Here is a 24,385-nt window from a genome sequence, read left to right as displayed (position 1 = left end):
CTGCACTACATGAGAAATGACTTGGCTGAATGCAGCCACTGTACATGTATCAATCTACTGTACCAGAAAAAAGAAATACATTGTGGTAACAGTGCCCTTTGATGGTTTTCTTGCTTAATCAATGGGACAGAACAAGCTTCAACGCATATTTTCATTCCCTTGAAAACACACACACACACCCACACACAACACACACACACACACACAACATATATATACTATTGTAGATATATAAATTACACACATACACATGCAATGTCATACAGCGCGTACATACACATTGTTGTATGTGCATGTCTACTCTAAAAACAGAATGTACGCTTTCGACAGCTAGTGCTTCGTATACAGTGCACATTATTGTCACGGAGCTGCATACATGTATGTGTATACCCAGCCATGTGTAAATGCGTTTAGATCACCAGGTGTCCTCAAAGGACAGGTAGAGACAATAAACGCGATAAAATGCAAACAGATTGTGTTGACTGTGGGGTGTGAGTTTGTTTTTTGAAGAAATAGTCCTCCTTCCCCCATACAATAGGAACAAAGGAGTGGTTGACTTGTACATGTGTAATTAGTTACATAATGCCATGCGTACCTGAAAAGGTTGATCCGACTGTTCAGATCAGTGTGAGATAGGCTTGTTTTCTGCCAGTCTAGGGGTTCGTTTCATGACGCTCTTAATTGCAAAATGATTGCAGTTGCCATAGCAACAACCGAAATGCATAAAGTTGATTGGGGATTTCCTAGGGGCTGCCATGGATATTCCACGCTCTCTGTGAAAGAGGACCCCTTAATGGCATCCCTATCGTCAAGACATACGGTGAGGTGAGGGCATGTGTCTGTGTGTGAGTGTATGTGAGCTGGTATGTTGATAAGACTTATGAATCATTAATTTGAATAAAGACCTGTGATTTGTCCCCATCTTGTTACTATTTTGTATGTTCGTAACATTCCCCTAATGAACATTTTCTCTGTTGCTGTGTATAATCAAAAACATACAAACAAAATTCACAGTACATGTATAACCCTTCAAATCTGTTGCACCATGTACCCCAAAAATGGTACATTTTATTTTCCATCAATGATGAAACAAGAGTCAATATAATATCTATGTACATACAAAATCAAGAATGTAAGTGAGTTACTGAGATGTCAAGAGTAGTAATGACTTCACAGATCTGATTCGATACTTCTTTGTACATGAAGACACAAGCTCTTGCATTGTGTGTATAAATAAGAACAAACAATGTAACACATATTTCACTTTGCATTACGCACATCAAAATTTAGACGCTGATAACACAATGGAAACAAGGAATTTCCACACCGATCATTAAACCAGAGAATTGTTATCGAATCTCACACCTTATGTAACATGGTAACACAGACCAGAGTTAAATACAACACCTTCACTGTCCCACTCCTTTGCATACAGAAAATTAACATGGAGTAAATATACTCCTCCCTCTCCATTCGTAGAAACTTACAATAAAATGCCGGTTTTACCAGATTGCAAGGTTAAAAAAAGAGAAACACTTGGAAACTATTCATGAACACATCATTAAAAGATTGCTCAATGAGACTTACAGACTTAGACATCAACCAAAGACTTAATTCATATCCTGCATAAATAACATACAAAAGACAAGGTTATATCAAGATAGTAGAAAAAAAGAAAAGATGTGTACAGACCTCTAACAAAAGAGGGTACCATAATTATACAACACAACAAATCAACCCTTTCATCATTGTGAATAGTTTACTCCATGACAATCATAAGGGTGTACCAAAGTCTACTAAAGAGAAACAACATCCTTTTTCTTATAACCAAAGCATACAGAAGTATGAACCAAACAGTTGATAAAACTATCACTGCAAACAATGACCATAGTAACACTTTTTACTGACAAATTATGAACAAAAGTTATGCACACTACACTGTATGTACTGACCATAGACATTTTGCTATTCTTTGCTGCCTGTGTATCATTCAATAAAATGCATGTCAAATTCACTTTTTTTTTTGGCACATTCTGTAGCAAAAAAAAAAAAAGAGTGAAAATTAAATTTGAATTGAACTGAAACTGTCACTGTGACCCGTTTCATTATGACTACTGCAAGAATGCATGATCACCATGGTAACACAAAACAAATGAAGTGCCTCCTGTACCTTTAATGGGCAGAGGTAGAAAGAAGCCTCCTCTACGCTGATCATGCTCCAAAAGGAAACAGTCAAAGCCGGCTCATTCTCAAAACTACTATGTCCTTACAAATGAAAACTTATAGCACACATTCAATTACAGAAGAGCATCAAGATCTTACGGAAGGAAGGGGGCCGAGAGTGGATACCAAGTCATAATGTCTCTCTAGTAGTGCTGGTAAGTAGTGCCTCCTGGTAGCTAATAACGAGCAATCCTCCGGTTCATCAGTTATCATATACTTTAGTTCTCCATAGTAGTTTTGTTTGGTTTTGCTCACAGTATTTGCACACTTACCAACTTACCAACAGTGGACTGTCCAAATGAGAATCTTCATTCCTTTATTTCTCAAGTACTCACTTTTTAACAATACATCCTACACCACTGCTGAAAGTTACTTCTGATAGGCCCAGCATTTCCCCATATGCAATCCTAAACATTCACATCGATGTCCACAAACAATTGAATGCCCTACACTTATAGCTATCAGTCAACAAAAAAATACCCACAAAAACATAAATACAACATCTTAATGAATTTATATATGAAACATTTTTTTTTAAAGATTCTGTACATGCTCTTAATTCCATGTGATAACTTAACTGTTTTGGCAAACAGATAGGGACATTGGTAATACATTTACAAAGACAACAAACTCAAAACTAGAAATGTCGCTATGGCGACTGATGCCTCCGCCATAATGCATGATTCTCCCAATAGGGGTATAGTACAATGTCTTCACAATGTGTGATCCATGACAGTTTCACATAACTGGCAAAAAAATAAAAATATGACAGGTTTGTCAGAAATGACTTGAATGTTCACTTTCCTTGAACTGGGTTTGCTATAATTGTCGAAGAGTGCAGGTACACATATTTGGGGAATTGAATTCTGACAGACCCTTTTATAAGTTTAATGCATTAAGTAATTTCCAAGGTACAAATGTATGAAGAAAGAGTGTAATTAGAGTACAAAATAGATTCTTTTTTTTTTTTTTTTTTTTTTTTTGGGGGGGGGGGGGGGCATTGAAACCTGGCCTTTGACCCTTAACCTTTGACCTTTGACATTCTGGCTGGAAATTTCCTGGAGAATCTCCATTAGGTAATGCATGTAGATATTAAGTTAGAAAACTAATAATAAAATGCAAGCATTTCATATACTAGTGTATGAGGGAAATAATAAAATATTGAAGAGTTGACCTTGACCTTTGACCCTATGAATATTGACCTATGACCCCTAAATTCCCTAGATAATCTCTGCAAGTCAGTACATGCGTATGTACCAAGTTCCATGAAGATACATTGAACCATTTGTGAGAAAAGTGATATTACAACATTTTCACCTAACCTTTGACCTTTTGACCTTTGACCTTATGACATGAAACTCTCTGGAGAATCTTTATGCAGTAGTACATGTCTACACCAAGTTTCAAGAAAATACCTTAGGGCATTGCATAGATATTGGGGAAATACATGTAGCAACATTTTCAGCATTTGACCTTGACCTTTTGACCTTTGACCTCTTGCCAATGTCACTAAAATCTACTCAACTAATTGTCCCATCATACATCATCCTTGGACCAAGTTTGGTGAAAGCTGCTTCATCCAGTTTTGAGTTATCACGTAAACAGATAAATTTCAGGATTTGACCTTGATCTTTGACCTTTGACCTCAGTCCGATTTCACTAAAAAACCAATCAAGTAATTGTCCTATCATACATCATCCTCCGACAAAGTTTGGTGAAATTTGCTCGATCCAGTCTTGAGTTATCGCGTAAACGGATACAATTTCATGATTTGACCTTGACCTTTGACCTTTGACCTTCGGCGGATTTCACCCAAAATCTAATCAACTAATTGCCCCATCATACTTTATACTTGGACCAAGTTTGGTAGAATTCAAGTCAATATTACTCAAGTTATCGCGTAAACGAAAGCGGACGGACGTACGGACGTACGTACGGACGTACGTACGGACGGACGGACAACCCGAAAACATAATGCCTCCGGCACCACTTCGTGGCGGAGGCATAAAAAAGAAAAAGAGGAAAACACAACAGCCTTTTCAGTGACTGCAATCAAACATCTTGAAAAGAAGAAACAGCAATGCATATTCTCAATCGATGGTGTGAATAAAATTGTGCATCTTAAGAGATGAAAACCAAAATTAGTTTTAAAATCTCACAAAATGAACCTGTAATTACATAATACACAACCAAAAGCTTACAACAAAACTGAAGAGAATAATTTGCATACAGACTGCATCATTGTTAAGTCAGACATGGAGACTTATAAAACACAAAGAAGCTATAGTTCTCTTTTTGGCATTCAGCTTAATGCAATCTTGAGCAACAACGTACCTACAGTCTCACGGCTGGTGACACAAGGCAAGTTCATCACACTGACCTTTAGGGCTATCAATCTTCAAAATACACAAAACTATCACACATGATACCCAAGTGTGCGTGATAGTACTAGTGCAGTACGAAATCAAAATAGAAAATCCATCATCTGAATAATTACTGCAGTTTGTTGCAGCCATTCTGCTCTTCATGTTATTGTTTTTTTTTACACTAAGACACTAAAGGCATAATATGCACAAACCAGATACAATGTAAATCTGTAATTCATACACCTTTGAAAGTCAACTCAATAAATAGTAACAACTTACAACTGCCTAACTAAAATGAAAGAATAAACAAAGACATATTTAACTTCAGAGATTTAGACAGAAACATCACAACCCAAATGACATTCACATTTCTTTCATCTGAAATGCAAGAAAGTTACAAATACACTTGTATGCCAACATAATTAGCAGTCAGGCATAACTGCTGGAATATCTCTGTATTGAACATGCGTTATCATAATATTCCTTGAACACATGCTGATTTCTAGCCTGCACAAAATATGTTAATTATCCCATTAAATCCCAATGAAGGTCCATCAAATAAATCAAACTTTGCAAACGAATGATAGCAAATCTTGCGAATGGAACTCAATCATTTGGCACTTTGCAAGCTATGAGGAAAATTTTCAATACATACACAAGGTATACTTATAGCAAATTGGAGCAAAAAGTAGAATAACATGTACAGTGTCAGTGCTTGGGAATTTGATGCATTCATCATCAGTTAGAAAGTGTGCTGTCTCTGCTCGTGATCTATGTACATTTATGATTCATTCACTTAACATGCAGACTGCACCCATGTATGTTGCATCCATGGTTCAAAAAAATTTTAGGTCAAAGTGAGTACTAGTAATATGCTTTACATTTTTTTCTTTTTCGTTGAGACAACACACAAATCAAGTGCAATACATGTACTAGTACATCAGTTTTCTTTCATTAGGGATATCTTCTCCGTAGTGGCATAGAATGAAAAAGGCAAAGAGTATTGTTGTTGTTGTTTTTTTAATTGATTTGAATACCCATAACTAAAAAACGCATCAAAGAAGTCAGGCATCTCCTGCAGATGGTCCAGCTGGAGGATTTGTTCCTTCTGAGGTAGTAGAGGGTGAAGGGGCTTCCTTTGCTGCTCCTTCGGCTGCAGGGTCTCCGTTCCCTGGCTCCAGTGTCTCTTTGGTCATTGGCACTTCAGGTGGCTGGGTGGGACTGGTTTCTTTCACGGGATCTTTGGCCGTCTCAGAGCCACTGCCCTCCATATTCGAGAGGGCAGGCGGAGGTGTCAGCTTCTCAAAGATGCCCGTAGAGGTGGGCTGGCCAGAGTCCTTCCTCTGGCCTGGGCTGGAACTGGCCAGGGGCACCTCTGCCTCCAGCACCGGCGGCTGGCAGGCCTCTTTGGACTCTCGCAGGGATGCGACAGCTTCTGCCAGCGGCGGAGGCAGCTTTTTGGAGTCTGGTTGGGGGAATGACTTGCCGGCACCTATTACCTCAATAGGCTGGGCCATGCTGGCAAAGTCTGACACAGAAGGCGAGGTCTCTGTTTTGACCGGGTTGTCAGCTGGAACCTCGCCATGTGACGTTTGTGTTGACGATGCACCAGGTTCGTCCGTAACATTACCCTCTATACTCGACGCGCCCTGCTCCGCAGTCACTGCAGCTGTTTCACTCTTCACTTCTGGCACTTCTGCTTTAATGGGCGGCACCTGTATATGAGCCTCCTGCATCTCTGCTGGCTCTGATTTCACCTGGGGCATCTCCTTGATGCTTGCTCCTTGCACATCTGGGCCAACCTCCATTGGCTCCTCAGGTTCTATTTTCACTTTCACCTTCACATCGGTGTCGGCTGCTGATCCACCTTCGGTGCTCTGGGTACCTTCAATCTTGCCTGCCTGCTCCGTCTCCATGGGAGTGGTGCCCGCATCAGGTTCTGTGATGGTGCTAGTGCCTCCCGCAATTGTCGGGAAGGGCAGGGTGTCTGTGGCTGCACCCAAGGGACCTGGGAAGAGGGGCTGCTGGGAGCTAAAACTGGCACCAGGACTGATGGGTACCCCACTGAAGGAGATGTTCCTGGTTCTCACAAACGGTGGACTGTGAAGGTCATCCGTAGGTGTCTCCAAGAAACCAGAAGTCTGGATATGACCAAAGGAAGGAGATCAGAAAGTCAGTATCAATACAAGTCCAGTATTAGTTTCACACAATTTGGTTGTAGAATGGTCCACAACAATGAGAATTCATTAATTAATCAGCTTGTTATCAGCTACTTTCTTGTAATCAAATAATTCATCACAGGAGCATTGCTTAAAATCTTTCAAATCTGGTCCTCTAAACATCCAAAGTATTTGGTTCTCTAAACATCCAAAGTATTGTACATTAACATTTCAATCTTGTATGTGGAAAGTAATTGTCATAGATTATAGTAGATACATGTGTTACATTCATAAAAGATTTTATCTTCTTCTTTTTTACCAATCCCTTCATAGATTCAGATAATTCAAGTAGCACAGAAATGTGAATATGATTCTAAAAACAAGTCAATCTGATGCCCACAATGCATAATGATGATTTCACATAGATTTAAAGTTTCCAGCATCACATTACAGAGACTAATCAATGGAGAAAAGTATAATACAGTGCATGTATGTGTACTCACATCTTTGACATCATCATAGCAGGATGGGTGGAAGGTCTGCACAAAAATAGAAATGAAGGAGAAATATATCGGTACATGAAATAACTGAGCAATGGAACTCATATTAAAGGGTGTGTACAGTTCTGGTCGGGGTGAGGATTTTGCTTTTACCGTTTTGTAAGATTTTCAGAAACCACTCTATGAGATGTCAAAGAGCATGCAATTCTAAGGGGTATCAAAAGTTTATTCGATGAAAATCGGTTTAGAAATGGCTAAGATATCCAAAAACAAGGTAAAACAAAGAGATCCTAATAAAGTTGTGGCATGTCGCCTTTTATTATTCGCACTTTTTTGGATATCTCAGCCATTTGAAAACCAATTTTCATCAAATAAACGTTGAATCCTTCTTAAAACTACATGCTCTTTCATATTTCATGAGAGGCTTTTCATTATCTCACTTAGGAATGTTCAAAACATGAATCCCCACCTCAACCAGTACTGTACAGTCCCTTTAATGGAGAAAGCAAAGCATGTTGCAACACTGTAAGAGGATCAAAGTCATTTCAAGACAAGTGAAGAGTTCTGAAGGTTACCAATAAATATACCAAACATTGCACATTGTTCCATGGTGGTTGACAGTTCAGACAGCAGAGTTTGGTAATAACACACAATCCTGTTGCAAAATCGACATACGTAATGAACAGAATCCATGCAACGATGACTTATTGCAGAATCAAACAATAAAAGGATCAGTATAACTGCAAAATACTGCAAAAATTTTAGAGACTAAAAGACATTTTCAACCACACGAAATTGGCACCACTCCTGGGCCCTGTTTCATAAAGCTGTTTGTACAGTTACGCATGACTTTACAAACGACTGGAGTATGAAGTGCCAATATGTGTGCCCATTTTTTTATTACATTATAAAAACAGTACGACGGTATGTCTCTCTCATGTCTATTTTCCCAATTTCTATTAGTTCCTTCCTTCATTGCGCATAGACATTAATCTATTGTTAGTGATATGCTCGATACAAATATGGATTCTAATTATCATTATCATTATTATGTGAATATTTCACCTACATTGATGCAAAAATACACTTTCAACTGAAAATGCATGTTAAAATGTAAGAATAATCATTATCATCTACAAATTTCAACTTTATCTATTGAAATTAACAATGGTTAGGAAATCCACTTGGCTTGCCATATTCAAGCTGTTCATAAAGTCGTGCGTAACTTTACGAACAGCTTCATGACTCTATGCAGGGACTCAAAGATGCACGACAAGCCCTGGCAACTCCTTGCAGAGAGTCTAGTGAACCCATGTGAAAAACTCACCCGGCCTTCCACACGAACAGCATCCCGAAGATGCCATTCCTCTGTCTCCTCATCAAAGAACTGCTCAAACTGTTCGCGACATATCTTGCAGTACTGGAAGGGAAACACATGGGCAACATCATGAAGAATACTGTGTTCCTTTCAAGCATACTATCTCTTGATAACTTGAATAAATTCACCTACACTGAAAAAGTCTGCCGCCTCCTGTAACCTGACAGTCATGAGATGACAAGTTTTACATAAATATGTATCATCTCTCCCTCAACATAAAATTCATACTTAACCTGTCGAGTACAAGCTGATTTTGCTGCAGGGCATGTAATGCAAATTTCCCACATAAACCTGTCTGAGTATACTCAGAGCAGTCTTCATCAGATTAAGACGGTTTGTTGGACTTAACTATATACCTGGATACTCTAAAACTGACACAATGCACTGCACAAAGATTGTACAAGTCTACAGAATATATTCAATTCCGTCATCTTCATAATCACCTGATAATCATTTCTCATGTGTTGTTTGAGTATTCACATGGGTATTTAAAGCAAACTACGGCTTTGACACCAGGATCTGCACAGAACAGGTTTGTTCATCTCAGACACAAACCAACATACTGTCAACTTCTATCTGTAAATTTCACGATTGTCCTCACCTCATCACTCGGGTCACTGGTGATGGGAACGCTAGAAGCACCTTGCCCTCTCTCAGCCAGCTCCTGGGCCTGTTCATCGAAAAAGGTGCTCCTCGCTGTTGGGGTGAAATTAACATGGATAGATAGATAGATTTCATATGGAATTAATTGTTCCAACACTTGATTATCATGAGTTTTATGAACTGGGGTCATATTGATGCTTTACTTATTTCAAACACATTCTTCATCTCTTTGTCAGTTTTTGCAGAAAAAAACAACTCTGCATAAATTTCCTTATACTCCATTCAACACATCTACACCTCTTTTCTCATTGGCACACGTATCACAACAACTCAAGATTGCTCAGTAATGTCCAGTTGTACTGACAATACCAAGGTGCATGCAACATGAAAACAAAGATTATTGCATCAACTGAAATCAACACTGAGTCACATGATTGAGAAGGCACCTTATATAAGCAAACATAAAGTTTGATATCACAAAGACCCTGAAACCATGCATACTGATTATTAATCATGAAAAATGACATCAAATCAGTGTCATCAATGGTAACAATGATGACAAAAATGGTGATGATAATCACAACAATCATTACCATATGGCCTAACTCGTTATCCTGCCCTGACAAAGAGGGCGCCCCACTCACCGTCTTCCATGTCGTTGATCTCCTCGTAGTCCAGCCACTCGTCCACCTCGTAGAACCACTTTCTGGACGTGGTGGCCTTGTTGCCGTCCTGCTTCTTGCGGTTCTGGCGGAAGTGCCAGTCCAAGTGTTTGCGGTAGCGATCCATCTGGGCCATGACAAAGCGCTGGCCACATGACGTACACTGCATCCCGCTGTACATGCGCTTGACCACACCAGGATACCGCCTGAGCAGTAGGGGGAAAAAATTTATCACATCACAATTAGGAGACCAACACTGTTTGTGTTAAATCAAGATTGAAAAGATCCTTATCTCAGTTGTATCTGCAACTTCATCTCTCTATTAACCATAGCAGTCTGTCCTCCATGCAACACACTCAATACTTCAGTAATTTCCACTTTCCGCTTCAGATATTATCCATCTGTTTGTAGAAAATTCAACTTGCTCAATAAGGATACAATGTACTTTAATAAGTTCTGTAGATATTTCTTTGCATGCTTGATAGTTTTTATAAAAACAGGCAATGAATTCAAAAGAAGATGATGAGTAAAATGTGGGCAAGTTAGAAAAATGATACTAAAACTAGTGATCACTACGCACAGTCTTTGCAGCAAACATAATTGTGTGTTACAAAATCTTTACTGTTCACAAAACAATTATTCACATGAATCAAACACAAGTAATATTACTTGGGATACTTGTTGGGTGTCAATCCCATATCCTGGTAATCTGTATATTCATGCTTTACCAAGTATAGGCACAACTGCTGATATCAGCTCTGCTCAGAAAAAGAAACAAATCTGCATAACACCCCATAGTTGCTCCATGCCTTCCATGGCTAATTGACGATGCATGCACTGCAACATGGTGATACATGATTGCAGAGAAACAGATAGAGAAGGAAGGAGAGAGAGAGGAGTGAGAAAAAGAGTGGGTGAGTACTGCTTACGGTTTCAGGTCCTCCAGAGTGAGGTTGATCTCAGGAATGTCGTAGGAGCCTTGGTCCTCTGGCTCAGGAATTTCCTCTGCATCTTCCTTGTCATTACTCTCCTTCTCCTTGTCACCATCCTCTTTGGTCGGCTGCACACTTGTCGGCGGAGGAGTACCAGTTCCTTCCGGATGCGGGGAGTCGGACTTGGCCGGCCCCTTGATGATGCCCGTGGCAATCAGCTTGGAGAAGAGTGAGTTGATGTCGACCTGGGAGGTGACCGACGCTGGTGGCGCTATGGTGTAAAAGGATGAGCAAGGGGACAAAATAATAATAATGATGATATCATATATCACTATACATACATCATCATGCCTGTCAGGAACACAAACAGAGCAAAACGTGCAAAAAGTTTGAATAATTTCATCTCACTTTTTAGAACATGTAAGATTTGTCTTTCAGGAAGTAACCCTTTTTTTTGCAAGCTCTACCCACGTTCAGGAGTGTGTGTAAAGCTTGCAAAAAAGGGCTACTACATGACTAAAATTTTCTTTGCAATTGACATTTGGTCCACGAGAAACGTCTGCTGAATGACAGTCAAGTATCAAAGTAGGACATAACACTTGTCTTTATAGATGGCACAGGATAAAATGACATACCCTTAAAGTTCCAACTGTTTCGTATTATCCCAAACATCCCATAAGATCTTGGTCACTTTAACATTATTTTGTGTGTGTGCGTGGGGGGGGGGGGGGGGGGGGGTGGGGAGGGGGTTACAGTATGGCTTTCATTATGGAATGCAACATCAGTTTGTTCTTTCCTTGCTAATCATTTTTTGCCTACAAATTTGTCACATAGGTGATACTTTGGGGATTTTTCTGTACACCAATAACTTGTAAATTTGTTTTGTGTCTGTTCTTCACGCACTGTGTAACCATTAACTCTGGGGTATATTACCAAATTTTCAACCTTATGGACGTGACAGCAAGAATGGGAAGAAACCTACAAATATGCTTTCTTCAATCAAAATCTCACCAAGAGGCTGTGTTCCTTCTTGGGGTGGATGGAATCCCTGTTCCATAGTTGGTGCAGCATTCATGATGGGTTGCGGTCCACCTGGTCTCATCCCCAAAGGCCCACCTGGGTGCATGCCTGGTGGTCCCTGGGGAACTCCATGCGGGGCAGCCATCATTACTGGTGGGGGTATCCCTGGGCCACCTGGCATCATGACCAAATTAGGGCCTCGAGGACCTTGTGGACCAGGTATCATTCCCATTGGTGGTGGTGGCATCATCCCTAGGTTTGGTCTCGGCATGTCAGGTGGACCTGGGGGGGCCCACAGCTCCCTGTGGCATGCTATGTGGAGGCATCCCTTGAGGTGGCAGCACCTCTGGCTGGAGTAGGTGGCCCATATTTCCTGGTGGCATACTGTTTGGAATCACTCCCGGTGGTCGTATGCCTGGCGGCATGCCTGGCGGCACTCCAGGGGGTACTCCTGGAGGCAAACCTTGGGGCATGTCAGGTGGCACCCCACCTTGTTGTGTGGGATCAGATGAGATTATCCCTTGAGGAAATGGTGGCCTTGGAGGCATACCTGAGGGACCACCCTGCTGGTCAAACATCTCTTGCTGAGGCTGCATTGGTCCTTGCGGATGTGGTTGTCTTTCACTACCCCCCCTTGATTAGGGAAATTGGGAGCCCCTGGTCTGAGCCTGTTCATCATGTTCATGCCTGGCATGGATTGTAACTTCTGTAATAAGCTTTGTTGTGCAGCCTGGAGGATATTGCTGGGAACATTACCTTCTCACTCCTAAATTGTGCAATGCAGCTTGGAGAAGGTTAGGGGAGTTCAAATGTGTCATCAACTGTGGATTTGAAGATAACATTTGCTGCTGCATTTGTTTAACCACTTGCTGACTAACATTTTGTACAATTTGTTGTAGGTTACCCAAATTGGGTACAATTTGTGGGGGCATACTTCCTCCAGATCCATTTGTTGGACCCTGTGCAGAAGACGTTGGCGGGTTGATAGAAGTTGGAATAGGTTGGTTTGGCATTCCATGTATAGTCCCTTCAGGACCTTGGAATCTTTGGTGTCTGGGACCATCTGGTCCTCCCGGACCTACATGCCTTGGACCATCAGGGCCGTGTGGACCCATGTGCTTTGAGCCATCTGGTCCTCCTGGACCCATATGTCTTGGGCCATCTGGTCCTCCTGGAACCATGAGTCTTAGACCATCTGGTCCTCCTGGACCTCCATGTCTTGGACCCATCTGTCTTGGGCCACTTGGTCCTCCTGGACCCATATGCCTTGGACCATCAGGTCTGCCTGGACCCATGAAGCGAGAACTGTCTGGTCCACCTGGACCAATAAATCGTGGGAAATCTGGTCCTCCTGGACCCATATGCCTTGGCGGTTCTGGACCCATATGCCTAGGCGGTTCTGGACCCATATGCCTTGGAGGCTCAGGACCCATAAATCTAGGTCCATCTGGTCCTCCTGGACCTAGGTGCCTTGGACCCTCTGACCCCACGGGACCCATGAATGGTGGGCTATCTGGTCCTCCAGGACCCATAAATCGTGGACCATCTGGTCCCTCTCGATGAATGTGTCTATGATTATCTGGTCTCCCTGGACCCATGAATCTAGGACCATCTGGTCCCTCTGGGCCAATGCGTCCATGATTATCAGGTCCTCCTGGGCCCCTGTGTCTTTGTTCGTCTTGTCCATCTGGTCGCATATGCCTCCGCTTTCGAAGCCTTTCACGCCTTTGTGATTCTGGATCTATGGGCCCTCTGTAATCTGGTCTATCCCCTGGCTGGAAAGGTGGTCCATCTGGACGATGGAACTGAGGGCCTCCTTCCCTGCAGATTTTTGGAATAAAAAGGATGATTTACTTAGCAACATTTAGAAATGTCTCCATCTAATACATAGCTTCAAAAGCCACGCCTGCTTTGTGGTGCCCACATCATATACACTGTAAAGTTTCCCCTCTTCTCTGAAAAACTTCCTGAGAATGCAATATAACACCAGCACTACAGGTGATGCTTGAATGACATTGAATTACAAGTAAGACATAAAGTACCCATAATATATGATTGAAGTTTGACAATTATTAGACTTCAAAAAGAGGTCGGTACACTTCTTATCACATCCAATGAATCCAATGACACTTAATTCAATCTGAATAATGAGACTCAGAGTTTCCATTAAAATATGTTATTATTCTTTTGCATTTAAATGAGGATTTTATCAATTTGCCACTCAAATACCATCAAACAAGATGAGTAATTATATTTCATAGTCTAGGCTCTTTGCATAAACATATGAATTCTAACTTCCCTTCCTATCCAACTCCCCCTTTCATGACAAGCAGTCAAACTTACCATCAAGATGTTTCAGAAATAATAATATTAGGTCGGGTGCAATCAGAATGATATGAGATATCAAATATACCAGAACCCGAAATGCACACCACATCATACTTCTGTAACAACCATCTCTACATCCAAGTCTTCATGAAGTCTATTCCCCCTCATATACATGGGTTCATCTCTCATCTCTGGTGGGCCTTCTTGTTCTCTTTCCTGATTTTCCATACTTGGGGAATGAGGGGCATCTGGGTGTCTGCTTCTGGGCCCCCTTTCAGGTAAGAACTCTGGACGATTTCCTCTCCTGGAGGACCACCTATCTCTTCTCTGAAACTCCTCAAAGTTTAGATTCTCGGAATCAGCATGTGGGGGGAAGTCATCTCTGCGATCCATCATTTGTCCTTCATCTGGATTGTGTGGAGTTTCTAACAGAGAATCACCCCTTTGTTTTATTCGCATGTGCATAGGTGGATGACCCCGTGTCTTTCTTGGCTCATTTCTTGGTTGGTCCCTGGGTTGAATGGCTATGTCTTCATGTTGTCGATAAAGAGGCCCACTGAAATGTTCATCTTTCCAAGGTAGATCGGGGTGCTCAAATGGTGGTATATTTTCCTGTCTCCCAGGAGGGTGTTCAAGCAGGTGTCTCTCACCTTCCCTAGAGGATACTCTGTGGTCCCTCCTGTGTCTAGTATACCTTGGATCACGAGGGTCCATGCCTTCACCTTCTCCTTCATTGTGAGGAGCACACACTTCATCAGGATGATCTTTCTTCCACTGCTGCCAGCGGTTTGACATGCCACCTGAAAACTGTCTGAGCAGAGGCCTATGCCCACAGACGGGCCCATTTCTTGGCATTTGTTCTCTTGCTGGAATGTCTTCCTGAAGATGGGGCTGGAAAGGACCTGACAATTGAGGAACATCTTGAGATTCGAGAGGTGCTCCTCTCTGCTCCATATTTAGTCTCTCATTTTTGTCAAATCTTTCCTGACCTTCAACAGGATGCCTCAGGTCAACATCTCCAGCTGGCAACTCTACATCTGGATTGCTGCTCTCATTCAGATCAGTCAACAGTTTCCTGTCATCAGTGTCTCTTTTTGGTTCTTCATTTTCAGTAGGGATTTCCCCTGCCTTGGCCCTCTCATCTTTGTCGCTAGTTTGTTCTTTCAATTCACTGAAAGCAGTACTCTTCTCTTTTACCTGGTCCAAGTCTGGCATTTGCTTCAATTCTTCTGTAAAGGTTGCACTATTAGAACCAACTGTCTCTGATTTACTTTCTTTCTTGCATTCAGGTATTTGCCGCATGTCGACATCTTGTTCTAATTTGGAGTCTGTCTGCTTACTGGCTTTAAATGTGTCCCCAGCATTAGCCTCATTCTCATTACTCCACCTTTCATCTTTCACATCTTTCCTCTGTGACTCTGATGGCATGCCAACATCTGAGCTTTCATTTTTAACTGTATCCATCTTTGTGTTTGCCTCGGTAGTGGTCTTGGCGAGTTTCTCAGGGACAGTGGTAGAATCATCAAGCGCTCTACTCTTGTTACTGTCACCTGACTGGAGGCTCTTGCGTTCATCTGTGTCGGACAAAACGGCTTCTTTCTTGGAGTCAGCATGAAAGACAGTGGGTAGCAACCTGTCATCCGTATCAAAATTTCTTCCAGGGGGCAATTTTCTCATGTCCAAATCCCCATGATCAGAACGCATTGTGAAGAGGTGTACATCCCTCTCATCTGTATCACTTGGTGCAAATGGATGACCATGCTTCATGGGTCCATTGTATGGCTTAAACACTCCAGTCTTCCTCTCATCTACATCTTGTCCAGCTTCCTCTGAAGTGCTCCTGAATTCGCCCTGGCTGAGAGAGTCTCCTTTGTCCACATCTCCAAGCTTTCTTACGTCCATCCCAGAATCTCCTTGGATACGTCGCTCAGATGAGAATGAACGCATCCGGGGATCTTCTAAGAGCGTCCTCCTTTTTGGATACTCGTCTTTCCTGTAAGCATCTGCATCGGAGTGTTCTCTCATATCATGAAAATCTCTGGAATCCATTGTATCTCTGGGATCACGCTGACTAAAATTCCTCATATCTGGGGGACCTCTGTGATCCTGGATGTCTGGGTGACTGTGCATCTCATGAAAGGCCCTTGGGTCTCTCGGATCTCTAGGACCCCTGGAATCTTGCGGTGCTCTGGCGATACGGGGATCCTGAGCTGGCAAGGCTCGCCTCGGGTAGTGTGGCGGGTGCTGACGCCTGTGCTGCTCTTCTTCACGTTTCCGGTGATGGATCTTGTAAATTTCATTGAGCTCTCGTAGAAGTTGCTGATGTTGGTCATGGCTCAGGGCTCCAGAGTGCAGCTGTTTATCAGCCTGTTGAAATAAAACAATGGCATACACATCAGAGAATCTTTCTTGAACAGCAAGAATATAAATTTGTTACATTTTAGGTTAAAAGTCCTGTTAACCTTTGGGAGCAGTGATTTTAGAAATATTCAAGATATCACATTTGACGCATATGTGTAGGTCTGTTGTATCACAAAACATCCTACCATATAAAGTTTTGTAATAAAGCCTAAAATATAAGGAGATATCAGCATTTTTCTCATTAAACCGTAACTGTAGACGGTTTAGTCTGGAAATGTTTTCATTATAACTATTGTTCGCATTTTGTGCACTTAACAATACCTAACATCCATTATACGGATTCAAACTTTTACAGTGGTTGTTTTTATCCCTAACTCACATTTAAGAACTATTTTAAAGCACTGATGATAGGTTTATGTTTCTTCTGCAAATGGTAAATTATGTCTTTAAGCATGTGTATACATATTGAAGATAGTTGAATTGAAATGATAAAATACAATGTTGACTGAAAAATGAATGTACAGTGTTTACCACCAAGATATAAAAGCTACCCTTAAACCAAGTCCAGATGATCTGTTGAGGCTCAGTGGATAAGATCACAGACTGTCAATCATGATGTTCCTAGTTCAAGTCCCTTACAGCAGTTTTGCCCCCAACCAAGGCACCTTATCATTATTGGGGACTAGACATGGATTGTCGGGACCATGGTTGCTTGCTTCCTTAGCAGCCACATAAAACAAGCCAATTCAATTCATTTCATTTCAATCTTTGCACTAATTGATAAGCCATTTATCCTTGCATCACAATGGGAGCACATCTGCCATTCTGTATGTCATGTAGAAAATCACATTTTACATTTCAATAACAACTGATCAGGAGTTGTTACCTGCTTGAGCACCTCAGCCAGTTTGTTCAGGGACAGCTCTTGGGGGATGGTGACATTGGGGTCGACAAGACTGGGCCTTCGGTGGGGTGGACGTTGCCCATATGGGTACTGGCCATGGTGACCCTCATACTCCCTAGAACTGCTTCGCTCCCAGCCTGCTGCTCTTTCACGTGCACTCCTTTCCCTAGTGTTATCAAAGTAAGGCATTAAGGTATTTAAAATTAGGCATTGTGTCACACAAACTAATGCATAGCAAAACTTAAATAAACTTGTTGAGCACAGACAAGGCTGTTTTTCTGTATCAGCTTCACACACAATGATGTTGCAGTTAAAATCGCACATGGCCAAGCATCCCTCAGGCAAGCACTATGAACTGAATCGAAACTTAACTAGAAATCAAAGTCTGTTTGTATTGACGTCTATCATTTATTCCAGGATTTTAAATTTCATTGCAGAATGAAAATGGATTCTCAGGGATATTACCTGGATAATACAAAAGGATTTAATGAGTTAATGCAATGTTGAATGATAACCAATAGTCAAAACATAGTGCAGTGAGAGACTCATGTTACATTCCAAGGTATGGAGGCCTTGTATTGAAGGATGTAACATTGAATCACACTGTCCTTTAAGCGCAACCTCACTTTGTCAAACATTATAACACCATGAGAGAACATTTGAACACTTGTATTACAAAATAACAAAAGGAATTTGTTGCAACATTTGTTCTCAGTAAAATGAACTCTTGAATTTTGAAGGCGTATGAGTGATTCATGTGTGATAATCCATATCACAATGACTTACCTCTGAATTTGATTTTCTCTGTCTCTCTCAGCTTTCTGTTGTTCCCTCTCTATAAGACGAGCCCTTTTCTTTGGTGGCAATTGATCTGGCTTTGCATATTTCTTCAGCAATGATTTATCCTCATCGAGCCTTTCTGGTGATGGTGATTTCCGCTTTTCAGTCTTGATTTCAGGCTTGTTCTCTTTGCTGTCCTTTCTCCTGCTGTCTTCTTTGGTCGTCGACTTCCCACTGCGCCTCTCGCGATCACTCCTCTCACGATCAACCCTCTCAGACGAGCGTGGCGATCTTGATCCGGAGTGAGGGGATCGTGACCGAGACCTGGGCTGGGTTTCAGAGCCAGACGCCGACTCAGAAGAGGAAAGTCGCTTTGATGTGCGTGAGTCGCTCCTCCCTTTCTCCTCCTTTTCATTATGCAAAGTCTTGCGATAGTTCCTTGTTGAAGACCTCAGTCCTCTCTTGGTAGTATCCCTTTCAGTTGCCTTTTCAACTACCTTGTCCTTCTTTGTTGACTGCTTTCTGGTCTCCTTTATCTCCTTCTCATTCAGGCTCTCCTCCTTCGACTTTTCCTTGCTAGAGAGATCAAGGTGCTCCAACTTGACAGCAGTCTTAGATGATTTGGGAGCAGGTGCTTTTCCCTTGATGGGTGATTTTTTCTTTGGTGCTCCGCTGTCTGAAGATTTCTGCACACCACTTGGACCACTTGGCTTTTTGGGTTCTGCACCTGGTGGTTTCTGCTTATCTGATGATTTAGATGAAGCAGTGGGCTTGACAGGGAGCGGTGTCACTGATGCTGATGATTGCACTCCTTGGGTGGGAGCAGCAGTGGTAGTGCTGCCTCTGGTACTAGATGTCATCATCTCTGCTGTGGTATTTCCCGCTGTCACAACCGAAGCGACTTGGGGTTCTGCCCCAAATGCTTGCGGTGAGCTGAATGGTGCCACTGGGTCACTTAACGCTTGCTGCTGCTGCTCCTGCTGTTTCATCTGCTGTTTCCTCTGTTGCAAGATCATGAGCTGCTCTTGCTGCTGTTTCTGCTGTTGTTGCTGTTCCATGGCTTGGCGGAGCCTGGGATCTCTAGCCAATCTTGGGTCACGCGAGGCAGCAGCAGCGCGCCGTGGGTCACGAGACTGGGGTGTTGGCATGCTAACATGAGACATCTGCACACATTACAGACAAAGAGCAAACACAGAGGATGAGAAGAGTTCAATTCATTTTTAAAATCTTTTGTTGTGGTGTCCAAACAGACATTTAACAAACACTCAAGTCTACTGCACAGCCATTAAGACCATCACGTGCTTGGGTCAGAATGTGAAGGTCTGACATCAAATTGGTTTTCTGCAAAACCACTAAATAATGACATTCTCAAGCCTTATCATTTTGAAGATAGAAATGTGACAGACATAACACAGTGGATCAATATGGACTATTCATTGAACAAACACTCAAGTCTACTGCACAGCCATTAAGACCATCACGTGCTTGGGTCAGAATGTGAAGGTCTGGCATCAAATCGGCTTTCTGCAAAACCACTAAATAATGACATTATCAAGCCTTATCATTCTAGGATAGAAATGTGACATGCATAAAACAGTGGATCAATATGGACTACAATCATTTAACAAACACTCAAGTCTACTGCAAAGCCAATAAGACCAACATGTGCTTAGGTCAGAATGTAAAGGTCTGGCATCAAATCAGGTTTCTGCAAAACAACTAAATAATGACATTATCAAGCCTTATCATTCTGGGATAGAAATGTGACAGACATAACACAGTACACAGATTTTACTGGAGAGCACCTTGCTACCGGATTGCTCACCTGGGTGTCACTGGTAGCTGCCTTGCTGGCTTCCTGCATGGAGGACACAGGTTCTGAGGGAGCAGGCTGCATCACTGATGGTATTCCAGTGGGAGGGCCCCCACTTACAGGGATGAGAACAGGAGGAGGAGCAGAGGGCCTGATGTGGGGGGATACTCCGAGGAGGCCTGTCTGAGGACCAGGAGCTGGCTGCTGATGCTGTATGGGCATAGCTCCAAGGATGCCTGGACCAGCTGGCACCATCCCCTGGATACCCCCCTGTTTGAGCAGCAAGGCAGCAAGTGCCAAATTGCTGGTGGGGTCTGCAATGGAGGTTGGCAGGGGCCCAGGAGGCAAGGTCCCAGGGGGAATTGCCCCAGGAGGCAGGGTCCCAGGGGGAATTGCCCCAGGAGGCAGGGCCACAGAGGGCGGGGCTCCAGCAGGCAGGGCCCCAACAGGTGGGGCCACAGAAGGCAGGATAGGAGGTGCTGCTGAGCTGGTTTCTGGGGTCTTTTGTGTACTCATCTGACTTAGCTGTAGCTGCTGCTGAGCAATAGCTTCATTCTTCACGGCCAATTCTTTGGTCTGTAATGAGGTAAATAACCATAAGCATATAAATCGTATGTGAAGTTAAGTGTAATGTAAATACTCTACATGTGTCTCATAGACAGGGGTGTCAAAATTGGCAATGTTACAGAAAGACCCTAACTTCGAAATATTAGAATGAATACTTAACACAAAATGAAACATTTGCAGGACCTTAGCATTCAAAATAGCCACAATACTGATTTGTATATCATCATATTCAGTCTTACAACCCTTTTAGTGTGTTTAGTGTGGCATATACAGTGTATATATTTTGAATAACTTTAAATGCACATAGAACCGGTAGTTGCAGTTGCTGTTGGATGATAGTGCCGATCACGTAACCCTTGATATGAAGATTGCAGAAGTTGAGCTGTCATCAAGAGTAAAGTACATAGGGTGTTGCTTGGTAGCATTGCCTTCGTTGTCTTCTGCGCATCATGCAGTCTGTAGTGATGCCAGGGTGTGTGCTCCTCAGTATGACAACACAGAAGAAGTTTGCTAAAGCTGTCATCATCGGCCTAATCATGAGCTGAACTGTGATCAGACCACTGACTACAGTGGATCGGACTTCTTTGGACTCATGGAAATGGGTCATAGCGTAAGCACTAAAGAGGAGTTGATAGCATAGGTTTATATAGGAAACTTGCGCCGTGCGCCCGCGTACGCATTCGACTAAACCACCGGGTCTTTGTGCCTTTAACCATTTAATGTAAGTATTTCAAAAAGCTGAAAAACTTCTTTGGAGCCCTATTTGTCATAAGATATTCCTTGATCAGTTTATACTTTACATTGGACTAGTACAAGTGAAATTGCGTCCAGCAATCACAAGGTTTGTCAACAACTAGAGAAGGAAAGGGAAGCAACGACTACTGTACATCATTCCCAAATTGTATCATATCACATGGCCCAGATATGCTTACAGCTGGCCAGCAATGTCATGTACAAGTTAAATGGACCCATGCATTAGAATACAACAACCGGTTCTGATTCCAAACTCCTTATTTCAAAATGAAACCCATCCTCAACCCAGCGAACAAGACACAACTCCAGCTGAAACACAAATTTATGGTGTACCTGAGCCTCCAGTTTGGCCTTGGTCTGCTGCAGCTCCAGCTCCAGACGCTGCTGCTGGATCTGGAGTAGCTCTTGTTGCTTGGAGATCAGGCTCTGACGCATCTCTTGCTCTATCCGCTCCTTCTCCGTCAGCTGGGCGCTGGATGCTGAACCAGTCGATGGAGGCACGCTAGTGGTAGTGGTGGTGGTAGTAGACTCCATAGGCGCAGGCTGATGAAATTTAAAAGACAATGACTTAAGACAGTCCCTTCCATGAGTTCATATGACTTTACAAGTCTTCCAAACTTCTTCACCTTGCTTGTGATGGAATGCACGTACCATGGCATACGAAACTGTATCTTACATGTACCTCAGCAGTGACAAAAACTTTTGTGGTAAACAGAATAATTCCTTCATTAGATTGATTCACCATGCAGAGAAAGTATGTACCAGGTACATTTTACAATAAATGAAAGTGAAGGTCACACATAGCAAAGTAAGTAGTTGAAAGACTACAATTTGTTATTCGTCTACTGAATTACAATAGCATTGCAGGGGCGGATCCAGAAATTCCATAAATAGGGGGCGTCTTTACAAAATTGAAGGGGGGGGGGGGGCATATGCACCCCCATTTTTTTCTTTTTCTTTCTTTTGTTTTAACAAAAGACAAGGGGGGCCCCGCGCCCAGTGCGCTCCCCCTGGATCCGCCACTGCATTATAGCCATATTCAACTGTGATTCACGTAAATTATACCACATTGGCTACATAACAGCCACACAAACTGGCATTTTTAGAGTATATACTATGAGGTAACTTTCAATACCAAAGTACAACATCTCACTGTGATCTGGTCATGATTTTCTTCATTGAGGAAGCCAGTGTTATAGCCAACATCAAGGAAAAAATGGTGTTCAGCTGCCCCCGTTCACGGTGCCACAATATCCCTTCACTGTCACTGGAGCTGGTTGCAGATTATACTTAGAAACTTGCATTGATGATTTAAGGTGAAAACACAAAACTAAACCAACTTACCAATCACCAAAACACAAACAAAACAAACCTAGGAAAGCCACCCCCCCCCCCCACGTCATCAGACTTTCCTAACCTTCCTTCCTTTTATCGTTACAATTGAAAAGGGAACTTCAAAATATCTGACCACACTGTTTCTCCTTCCTTTGCTTCCTCTACTTTTTACAGTTGAAAGACATGGTGGAAACTACAGTCGAAAAAATAACAGCATGCGAATATTTTTGCACGCCATACAAACAATGTGTATGTAAGTTCAAGTAGTTAAAGGGATCGTACAGTTTTGGTTGAAACCTAATTTCAGGTTTCTAACATTTTTTGGTGAAATAATGAGATACCTCTTATGAAATATGAAAGAGCATGTAATTCTATGAGGAATTCAATGTTTATTTGATGAAAATTGGTTTTGAAATGGCTGAGATATCCAAAAAAGAGCAATTCTAATAAAGTGTGGGACTCACACTTTATTACGATCGTTTTGTTTTACTTTGTTTTTGGATGTTTCAGTCATTCCAAACCCGAATTTCATCCAATAAACTTTGAATTCCTCTTAAAATGGTATGCTCTGTACTATATCATAAGTGTTTTCTTGGTATCTCGCAAAAAGTTAAAAAGTCCAATTCTCATCTCAACCAATACTGTACCATCCTTTTAATGTCATGATTCCAAAGAACTAAAAACCCTCAAAATTCGTCTTCAAAGTGCAAAAAATTAAAAATAAAATAAAATAAAATTGCTCAGGCAAAAATAAACTTTTATAAGTACAATGTATATATGTATCTGTAGACCTAATCACTGTAGTGTCATAGCTATTGTAAGCTCTCTCTCTATGCAGTTACAATAGTGACAGGCCAAAACTTTGTTTGCATACAATACATCAAGACCATAGAAGGGATACAGAAGACTTGACCCCCATAAGAGTTGGTCTTTATAATCAGGTCCAATTCTGTGAGAGGTCTCTCTACATATAGTCAAGTGGTCTGTGTCCACAACTACTCTTTTGGCACAGAGAAGTTATAATAAACAAATTTGGTGGTATGTGTGTTACTGCATAATTGACGAGATTTTGACTTGCACATCAAAGGATTACAGTGTATTACCTTTTTGATGAATTTTATTTTTCCAATAAATTTTATATTGTTATATGTTATGTTATTGCATAATTGATGAGATTTTGACTTACAGATCAAAGGATTATTACCTTTTTGATAAACTTTGGATTGATGTGGATGGAGGCTGATGGGGCGGCTGCAGAGGCCATGATGGGCCAGGCTGGGTCAATCTTCTGCACCCGGACATCCAGACCATGCAGGATACCACTGGCAAAATATTGATTCCATGTTGACCGCAGCTTGAAGAGTGATGCTCTAGTCTTCTCGTCAACCTGCCAATGGAAATTGACCAATATCATTGAAATAAGCACTAAAATATCTGCCAAATATTTCCACAAAGGCTCTTACAGCAGGCTTCATTGCAAGTAGAAAGACTTTTTAAAGTGAAGTATGCTTTATACAGTTGAGCCATCTCACTTACATGACACAAAGTGGGTCTAGGGCAATTACCCCCTGGGCAATTACCCCGCACCCTTCTCCTGGCCCTAATCCTTATCCTGAACCTAACCCTAACCTAAACTCCTAACCCTAAACCTAACCCTAACCATAATCTTTACTCTAACCTTACCACCAACCGGGGGAGGGG

General features: G+C 41.9%; 1 pseudogene; it reads right to left on the bottom strand.

Annotated features, from left to right (window-relative positions):
• Positions 1 to 5,653: 5,653 nt before the first annotated feature.
• Positions 5,654 to 24,385, bottom strand: part of LOC139743398 (uncharacterized) — a 33,574-nt pseudogene continuing 14,842 nt past the window's right edge.

The sequence above is a fragment of the Diadema antillarum genome, unplaced genomic scaffold (assembly GCF_040938485.1).
Source record: "Diadema antillarum isolate AM-2024a unplaced genomic scaffold, OU_Dant_1.0 seq00001076_RagTag, whole genome shotgun sequence".
Taxonomy (NCBI): Eukaryota; Metazoa; Echinodermata; class Echinoidea; order Diadematoida; family Diadematidae; genus Diadema; species Diadema antillarum.
Note: the sequence above shows the minus strand (reverse complement) of the source record. Positions and strands in the feature narration are given on the sequence as shown.